We start from the raw sequence: 9,948 nt of genomic DNA, 5'->3' as shown, positions 1-9,948 counted from the left end.
ATGTCCCAAATCTTCTGACTACAGGCATAAGCTACCATAACTTCTGGGTTATCATGAGAACCCTCAAGGAATTTCAGCTTGTGAGGCACATGTATCTTGAAAATGTGTCCCGGATGAGATCAGACACCTTCTCGTAGCACGCCTACGTAAGCTGGGGCAAAACAAGGAGCACATCTGATATCTTGTCATAAGCACTGTGTGTGACTTGCTAGAGGACAGGAGGCAGAGATATTTGGAAGATATTCAAGTTGTTTTTTTTTTTTCCCAACTCACCTCATCTTGAGGGTCTTTTAGGTCATGGATGGTGTACTGAAAGCAAAAGGACAAAGGTGAAAAGGTCACATTTCCCTGGGGGGCAAGCATCTAGAGGAGTTGGTGGCTCCTGGGTCGCATCTTGAGGAGGCACCACTTAGGAACTAGGCAGTGCCACAATGAGTTGCCATAAACTCAATTGTCTTGGAAGTTGGTTGAGTCTGCGTATGGCACTCTGGAATAACTGTATCCTAGCATTTCAGAAAACAAGAACAGGTCATAGACTCTAGAAAGAATTCCCCTCTCACTCTTGACCCCAGCTCCCGAGTACTCTATAAAGTCCAACTGGCTTGGCCTTAAAATAGCTCATAAAACCCTTGTGCCAGAGCGATGTCATATTGTTATTTCTGGAAACACAAATACATAGAAAGAAGTCTGAGCATATATGCCTGGCTAGGTTCCCTACAGTTTACTATCAGCTCATACCTCCTTGTTCGTAAGAACACACAGGTTTTCCTGTACCTCTGAGTCTTAATGTCTCTCCTTTCCTCCCCTCTGTTTCTTCCTCCATCCTCTCTCCCCCTCCCTTCCTCCTTTCCTCTCTCCCTTTCTCTCTCTATTCTTCCCTCCCTCCTTCCAGTCTTTCCCTCCCACATCTTTCTCCTAGGTCACACATAGCCCAGATTGGCCTTGAGTCCTCTATGAGGGTGTGGATGACCTGGGTGACCATGGATTCCCAATCCCCCTGCCTCTGTCTCCCAAGTGGTGGGTAGACGATGTCCTGTGGAGGCTTAGTTTCTGAAGGCTCCTGGGCCACATCAAACTTTTTTTTTAAAGAATTATTTATTTTATGAATATGAGTACATTGCTGCTATCTCCAGACACACCAGAAGAGGGCATCAGATCCCATTACAGATGGTTTTGAGCCACCATGTGGTTGCTGGGAATTGAATTCAGGACCTCTGGAAGTGCAGTCAGTGCTCTTAACCATCTCTGAGCCATCTCTCCAGCTCCCACATCAAACTTTTATTAAGTAACTATGTACTCATTTCTCTAATTAATCTATCTTTTGATGTAGGGTTCTTAGTCACGAAATTCACGATGGTGAAGATAAGTCTTTTCTCCAACATCTAAGCTGAATCCTGACAGACGAGACCAAGTTGTTCAAATAAGTGTGCTGGTGAGACGTATCAGAGGCTCAGGTAGCTGACACACAGGTGCAAAGGGTCAAAAGGGGAGAGGGAAGTTATAATTAGAGCGGGCAGAGCATAAAATGAGAAGAAAGGGGAAGTTCAGGGGTGTGACTGCATTGCCAAGCCCAAAGAGCCTTCCCCAGGGCAATGAGAATCCAGCAGATGGTTAAAGCAACAAGCAAAGATTTAGCTTTCTTACAGTTGCCCCTGCCCACTGCACAGTCCTTCCAGCCATTGAAGTCTCATAGGCCATGTTTCGATCACTGGGTGCTTGTGTGCAGTGGTTCATATGGGAGGCGGGAGTTGCTGAATGGATGGGATCAGAAGGTGGGGATGGGCGCTGCTTGCTGAGTCAGCCATCTCAGCAGTGTTTGGAGGCACACACGCTTGCTTTTCCTCTTAGGTGGCAGGGATGGGAGTGATTGACATCTGACTTGTATTAGGGTTACAGCTCAATACATTGTGCTTTAATGGATAGTGCACTGGCTTCTGGGTAAGAGACCCGTGTTCATGACACTGATGGAGTTCAGAACACACTTCCTAAATATAGGCGCCTGGGCATGTGATAAAATGCTGGCGACAGCATATCATGACATGAATGGAGTCTTCCTTTTTTATCTTACTTGACAAAGATCCTAAAACCTACAAAGAGTTTTCTGGCCTTTCTCCCAGGAAGGTTATGGGATGGATTGTCAATCTTTACTGGAAACAAAGAAGCTGAAGACACAAGGGGTCTCAACAGGACAGCGTTTCCCCTTCTTTATTATCTTTAGGTCGGAGCTCCTGTCCCATCCTGATTTCCACCACTGTCCCCTCTTCTTCACACCAACACAGTAAAATACACAGATTTTAGGGTCTGGAGAGGTGACTCAGGGGTTAAGAGCGTATTGTTGTTTCAGAGGACGGGAGTTTGATTTCCAGCGCCAGTGTCAGTTGCTTCACAACAGAACTCCAGCTCTAAGGAATCTATTCCTCTGATCTCTGCCTTCATGCACACAGACATACATGATTAAAAAAACCAAAATAATTATTTAAAGAACGCACAGGTTGGGGCTGGTGAGATGGCTGAGCGGGTAAGAGCGCTGACTGCTCTTCCAAAGGTCCTGAGTTCAAATCCCAGACACCACATGGTGGCTTACAACCATGTGTATCGCTACAGTGTACTCATAAAATAAACAAATAAATCTTAAAAAAAAGAACACACAGGTTACCCTACTGCAGTGGACTTCCATTCTGAAAATTCTGAGGTCACATGAACTCGTATTACATAAGTTGGTATGCTTTCTCTTGTTAATATTTGTTACAGTGGCTCCACTCATGAACCTAGTGTGAGGGAACGCTTCACTTCTTACAACACCCTAGCAAGAGCCACGTTCTTCATTTTGCTCATTTCCCAGAGTCCTTCTCCTACAGACTAAGGACCAGCGGCTTAGTAAAATGCTCTCTCATCCTGCCCAGTGACTTGTGGACAAGGAAGTGGTTCTGAGAGTAGTGCTTTTGCCAACTTGCCTGGGAACTCGCTAGAAATGCAAATTATTGTGCTCCACCCAAGACGCAGTGGAAACTCTGTGGGTGGAACCGAGGCTTCTAGCTTTTAGGAGTCCTCCAAGAGACTCTGGCTAATGTTAAAGCTTGATGAGTATATTTAAGGGGGTAAACTTTAATAAAAAAAGTTGCTGAACCAAACAAAATTAATCTTCTCAGATCTCCTCTCCGAAGTTCCGCGGCTTCACCAGGAGAGGGCGACCGCGGACCTGCCTTTTGCCTTCCCAAACTGCAGAGCCCAATGCGATGGTAAACAGCAGCCACAGCAAGTTCCATCCATTGCCCAAGTAAATCACAAAATATATAAAAAGAGACTTCAAAAGGCAGCGGTATCAAAGCGGCAGTTAAAGAGAAGGAGACATCCAAAGTCACAGCTGCATCGACGGAGGAGGCTGCTTCAGCATCTAGGATTCGGAAGCATTTAGGGATGAATTTTTCCTCCCCCCCCCCCCCCCCAGTATTTCTCCGAGTCCCTTTCCTTTGATATACATGAGCCTCTCGACTTTCCTTTGTTCTTTTCCCACGCGTCAGGTTTTCATAAAGTTTTTCGAGTTGATGAGCTCCCACCACCACCACCCCCACCCCCGCCCGAAAAGACGTTAGATCCGCAGCACCAGCAGCTGCGGTTTTGGATCTGCAATGCTCTGCAGCCTTAGCCAGGTTCACCGCCGAGTGCAAGCAGGGAATGTCTCTCCACCCAACTTCCTCCGTAGGACCCCACCACCTTCCGCACTGAAAATATTTTGATGTCTGGTGTGGCCTGTGTGCCCTGCTCCTTTCTCCTCTACTCTGGACCTGTCTCATTGCTTCAGGCCCATTTCCTGCACCAGGGGATTTTTTTTTCCTCCCACAAGAGCCAAGGGGTAGGGGGTGCGAGGAAGAGTGAAGGAGACTTCCCAGTCTTCTCTCTGCTTGGCCTGCATATCCGGTCTTTATAATGAGGCACACCAAGGCCAGGAAATAGGGGCCCGGGTAAGGGGTACAGATGTCTTGAAGGTTTGCACTTGTCTTAACTGTCTCCGGAACAAAATGTGAAACTCCTCCAAAGAATGGGCTGTACTTGTAATAGGCGTCTTACAGTGCGTGTTCATGAAATGTAGTTTAGGGAATCCTAGGCAATTATATTCCGCACACTTCAGGCCAAAACAAGTTAAAAGATTCTCCCTTCAGAAAAGTGTAATTAAAACAACAACAGCAACGGCAGTGAGGCTTCATTTCCTTAAATTTGTTTAAAAATTTTTAATTAAGTTTTTTGACAGGACATTTATATCGTTTTCTCTAAGGTCCAGGGAACACCCAGGAAGGAGAAGCGGAAAGCATTCAGGGCAGGAAGATTGGGGGGTGGGGGTGGGGGGACGACTGGGAGGAGCTGGGAAACGCTATCTTCTGGGCACAGGAATGTCAAAAGGTGATATCACAGCACAGAGGACTGCCAGCACGGGATTGCACAACACTGGGCTTATCAACAGCTAACCACGGACAGGAAAAGGTTCTCAGTGACTGGTGGATTCTGGGAAGGGATAGTCATTGTCTTCAGTTGTGTACCCAAGGTGAGCCAGCTAGGCTCCAGAGGAGAGTTCTGCAGACACACAGATAGCCCTGGTTAAAATCAGTGGTTCACAAAACAGAACAATATACCAGGAGCTGGTAAGGGACTTGTACGGAGGAGAGGGAGGGATGGGAGAGTAAGAGAGGGTGGAAGGGATGCAAGTAACCAAATGAACTATGTACTTGTATGAAACTGTCAGGAAATAGATTCAACTAATAGAAAGGAAGAGAGAAAGAATACAATGGGAGGAATATTTGGGGGTGGAAGGACACTAACAAAAGATTGCTGGGTGACAGGCTTTATTTATTTATTTATTTATTTATTTATTTTATTGGTAGAGATCTGAATATCTATATAACCCAGACAGGGAATGAACAACACATCAAAGTTTGGTGAACCAATGGCTTTTTTATTGGTGTTACTTGCAGGAGTATGGTGAGCAGTTACAGAAAGAAACCACTCAAAGAAAGCTGCATCACAAAACTCCATCTCAGGGTGGGAGCCAGTTCTGGGAAGCTGCAGGACACTAGCTCACCAGGTGAGGGAGTCCCCTTTTCAGGTGATCTAAGCCTCTTAAGGAAGCTCAGCTGTTTTTTTGTTTCTTCTAGTTTGGCTGATCTCTGAGTCTGCTAGTCTTATTTCTGCTTTTTTCCAGGTACCTGGGCTTGTCTGAGAGTTACTTTTAGTGTGTGTGTGTGTGTGTTTGGAGCGGGAGGGACCCAGTGAATCTGGTCAGTTTCAGGAACTTCCTAAAGCTAGCTTGAGCTGCTTACTTCCGGTCTTAATGATCTTCCATGCAGGACAGAATGGGTCAATCTGGAGGATATTTCTACATAGCAAAGAGAAAGGGGGAAGATGGAAGACAGCAATAGGAGTGGAAAGATATGCTCTTACACAAACATAGGCACATACACAAATATACACACAAATATATTAAAAAATATCACAAAGAAAACCACTTCTTTGTGTGCTAATAAAAATCAATTAAAAACTTAAAAATGATTATATACGTACATTTATATGTATATGTATATATATATATATGAATTGGGTTTTTTCTTTTTTGAGACTTTGCTTATCTATGTATCCTGGCTTGGATTTGCCTTTTAGGCCAGTCTGGCTTTGCACTTCCTGGGCACCTGCTTTTTCATTCATTTTTAACATTAGCATATAAAGTAATGTGTTTCATTATCATTTTCAATTTAGACTCGCAGAGCATTTCCTGCTCTGAGGACGCCACAGTGGGGAAGGGGTTTGCCTGTCGATATAAGAAGTATAAGAAGCCATATTTTATAGCTTTAAGGCTGTATGAGATTCCTTCTCAATTTATAGTGAGATCTTCACACATCTATTCTAAATGCAAGTTCAAATGGAAATGCTTCACGGCTCCCAGCCAGCGGAAGAGAGAGGGAAAGGAAGGATATAATAATTTAAGCCTGGTTCTATGCTGACAGATTCGAGGCAATAGGCACACAGGCAGCTTTACCTTTCAGGGCCAGGCAGCTTCCAGGTTTAGGGGTGCTTATGAAAATGAGGATTTGCGAGTGCTGAGTGGCTATCTTGACTTTCGAGTAAGAGGGCAGGACATATTGATGGCTCATTCAAGGATGCTCCACAGCGCTCCTGATTTGTCATTGTGAGACAATCAGGTTCTTTCTTTTCTGGTGGTTTGTCTACTGCTATGCTTTGTTTCATTTCTGTTGTTCTCGTGCAATGTTCTAAAATTCTGAGACTGTCTGAAGGCAAGATGAAGATTCAGGGAAAATTGGGGGAATAAGAAAAGAGAGAGGAGAGCCACGTAAGGAGGCATCTGGTTGATGCCTCTCACCAGGAACTGCTCAAGAATTCCAGCTTAAGACCATTGACCCTTTCCAGGCACACAGCTGAAAACTCCCAGGAACCACACAAGAAACCCACTTATTTACGGGCAAAGGAGCTGTGTTAACCCTCTTGGGCAACCTTATTTGTTTCTGGTTTCATCCGATTATATTTCCATGCAAAGCACCTGTGATGGTTTGTATATCCTTGGACCAGGGAGTGGCACCATCTGAAGGTGTGGCCTTGTTGGAATAGGTGTGACCTGGTTGGAATGGGTGTGTCACTGTGGGTGTGGGTATAAGATCCTCACCTTAGTTACCTGGAAGTCGGTCTTCCAATAGCAGCCTTTGGATGAAGACATAGAACTCTCGGCTCCTCCTGCACTATGCCTGCCTGGATACTGCCATGCTCCCACCTTGATGATAATAGACTGAACCTCTGAACCTGTAAGCCAGCCCCAATTAAATGTTGTTTTTTTATAAGACTTGCCTTGGTCATGGTGTCTGTTCACAGCAGTAAAACCCTAACTAAGACAACACCTTTGGAGTTGCCTTCTCTATCAGTCACTCTTACCAAAGGGAGAGGGGTGGGGGTTTCTTGGCACCAATATAAAATGTAACTTGAGAGCCACCAACACGGTCTACATAGCTAATGCTCAGGCAATTACTGGCCTCCTCTCCCTTGAGAAGTACTTGGTACTGCTTACGTCACCCCATGTGCCTTTGGGAAGCACGTTGCCCCGCTTTGTATGTCAAACTTTATTCCGAGAGCCCCTCTTTTGTTGAGCCCTTCTGTATAACCCTGGATTAAAATATCTCTAATAAAATCCTCAACTTATTTCCTAATCTGATAAGCCCTGAAATTATTTTCATCTTCAAAGCTACAAAACCAAGTCTGGCTTGAGTTAGATCCTTAAGAATTAGGAGAACTTTTCGATGTACTGATGGTCACAGTGTGAAGAAATGTCTCTCCCCTCGCTGTCGTCTCTTTCTTTTCTAGGTAACAGAGAATTATCTTTTTTACTTTCATTTGGCCAGGGTCTCTGGAAACACCACAGCCATCAAGTGTCCATCTACGAGAGGCAAGAAGGCCGTTCAGTTCAAGAGGACTCAGTAGTCGGTGTTGGTTCTAACTTCAGAAGTCTGACCTCCAATGATTTATTTTAGGCATGTTTAAGTGCAGCACACTTTGGAAAACAATTTCCTGGTGATAATTAACTCAGTTACAGTTACACAAAGCATTAGACCTGACTACATTGAAACTCTTCGTGAAGTACAAGTGACACTGTCCGTAAAGATTAACTGAGAGAACATGCTCAAATTAGGAGTCTGAGGGGAGGGGAGTGCCATAGATTGATCGAGACAAACAAGGTCAAGATTAGAGTCTGGGAAAAAGGAGCTGGCATGGCCTGGCCACACAGATAGTGCAAAGGTCACCAGGGTATCAACCAAGTGTGCTTCCAGCCTCCTAGGTGGGAAACAGCGTGTATATCTCTTTCTTTGAAGAGACACCTTGTGTTTAACATTTCTGGTTCCCCAAGTGCTTTTAAGTGAACATAAGGACCTATATGACTCCTATGCCATTTCATGGTCAATTTTAAGGACTGCGGGTCAAGATATTTTCCTTTCATTTTAAGGCAATGAAATAACATCTTCCATAGTATGTGCAAAATTAAGGGTTGGCTAATTGTAACTAAGGGAGGTGGGCACTTTTAGGATATAACTTCTACAATTGTGTGTGTCTGTTGAGGGAACTACATAAAACATTGAAAAGTACCTACTAACATCTTATTTCTGTTGTTTTGGTTAAGAAGATCTTTTGTAGAATACTGCAGTGTGAGGTTTGGGAATGTGGCTTGATTGGTAGGCTTCTCGCCTAGGAAGCAGGAAGCCCTAAAGTGTTAACCCCGGTGTGGTGGCACACATCAGTAATCCCACAACCCAGGAAGTAGAGTTAGGAATATCAGAAGCTCAAGAGCATCCTTGACTGTACAAGGACTTCAGTTTGGGCCAAAGACACTGTCAAAGGAAGGAAAAGAAAGAACGGAAGAGAAGAAGGAAGGAAGGAGGGGAGGAAGGAAAGAAGGAAAGAAGAAAAGAAGGAAGACAGGAATGAAAAACTTCATGAGGAACCAGCCAGGGTCTGGAGAGAATCATCACAGTAAATTCTCTTTGGAGAAGCCCTCCTGTCTGCTGTTTGTCCTTCCAGACATGAACCTTAATTTACTCACATCTTCAGAGCGGCTTATTCTCCCACAGCACAGAAGGCATGGAGGAGTTCGAGGTAGCCCTCTTCACATGACGGTGGATTGAGAAGTAGACAGTGCACAGACCTGGGGGCTAGGCTATTAACCTTCGAGGCCTCTCCCCAGTGATCAACTTCTCGAGCCAGGCTCTATGTCTTTAAAGCTCCACAGACTGTCAAAGCCGTGCCTCCAGCCGCAGCAGCCGTGTTAAAATCATGAGTTCATGAGCAGGCCTTTCAGACTCACACAAAGATGGTGCTTACCCCGACATGGGCTTTCCTCTAGGAATGCGCATAGTCTCTCTAATAAAATTTGAAGTCAGTAAAGAACCACAGTGCTCCTTACTTGTTGTAAGTAATAAATCTCTTCCCACTCTTTTACCTTCAGGCAGTGCCTGTTGGCTTGCACGTTCTGTGATGCGATCCCAACTGTATCGTTACAGTAGAAGCAGGCTAAGAAATACTTGATGAAAATGCCCGCCCAAAGCTCGAGATCCTTCTGCTTTATCAGTGGCTTTAGCTTTTTGCTGCTTGTCAGAGATCTGCCCCTCACTAATCTCTCAGTCACTGAATGTCCTCTTTGTAATGAGTAGACCGTGCTGTTTTCTCTAACGCGGGATGGTTTGACTGTGCTGCTCTTACAAGCTTGTGCCACACCGTCTGTCATAATCCCGATAGGACACACATTCCACTCTGAACTTCTTTTCCCTGCCTAACATCTAGATGTCAGGTGTCTCCATGTTCTTGTTGAATGGAGGAAGGCATGCCTTGCAGTGGTTTTCTGATCCTGACCAGGAAAGCCAGAAGAAACTGCTCCCTGTGACAGAGAGGCACAGGGATGGTTACTTGGCATGCCAGTATGATGCATCAACCTGACTGTGTGCCCTGAAACCTGAGAATCATTATTTCTGGGTGTGCCAGGGAGGACGTTTTCAGAAGACACTAGTATTCAGATCGTAAGAGAAAGCTTCCCTTCCAATAGAGGTAGGCATTGTTTAATCCTGTCAGGGTTTAGATACAACAAAAGACCGTAGGGAGTGTGTCTGCTCTATGCTTGGCTGTCATATCCAAGTTTTCTTGTCCTTTGATACTGAAACTTCTGACCTTGGGCCTATCCCTTGGGTTGAAACCAGACCACGATCTTCCCTAGTTCCACCTTACTGTGAGTCTCCTTGGCCTCTGTAATGCTGCGAGCAGATCCTTCGTAAGAACCTCTCTCAGCATGCTTCTGATACTCTGCAGAAATTTAATTCAAGGTCCTTGGGCTTAGACAATCTAATCTGTCCTGTAGTCTTACCCAGATACTTCTACTTGGGTTATTGTTTCAAGTGTCTTAGACCCTGAGAT

The 9,948-nt window shown here is 44.9% G+C and overlaps 1 long non-coding RNA gene across 1 annotated transcript; it reads left to right on the top strand.

Annotated features, from left to right (window-relative positions):
- The first annotated feature begins 4,348 nt into the window (after positions 1–4,348).
- On the top strand, positions 4,349–9,382 carry Gm40124. The gene is made up of 3 exons (XR_867569.1): positions 4,349–4,637; positions 4,968–5,077; positions 7,395–9,382. It is a non-coding gene; the product is annotated as a predicted gene, 40124 (long non-coding RNA).
- Positions 9,383–9,948: the final 566 nt, after the last annotated feature.

This window comes from Mus musculus, chromosome 3 (genome assembly GCF_000001635.26).
Source record: "Mus musculus strain C57BL/6J chromosome 3, GRCm38.p6 C57BL/6J".
NCBI classification, from domain to species: Eukaryota; Metazoa; Chordata; class Mammalia; order Rodentia; family Muridae; genus Mus; species Mus musculus.
The sequence above is the reverse complement of the archived record's forward strand: the minus strand, read 5'-3'. Positions and strand labels throughout refer to the sequence as shown.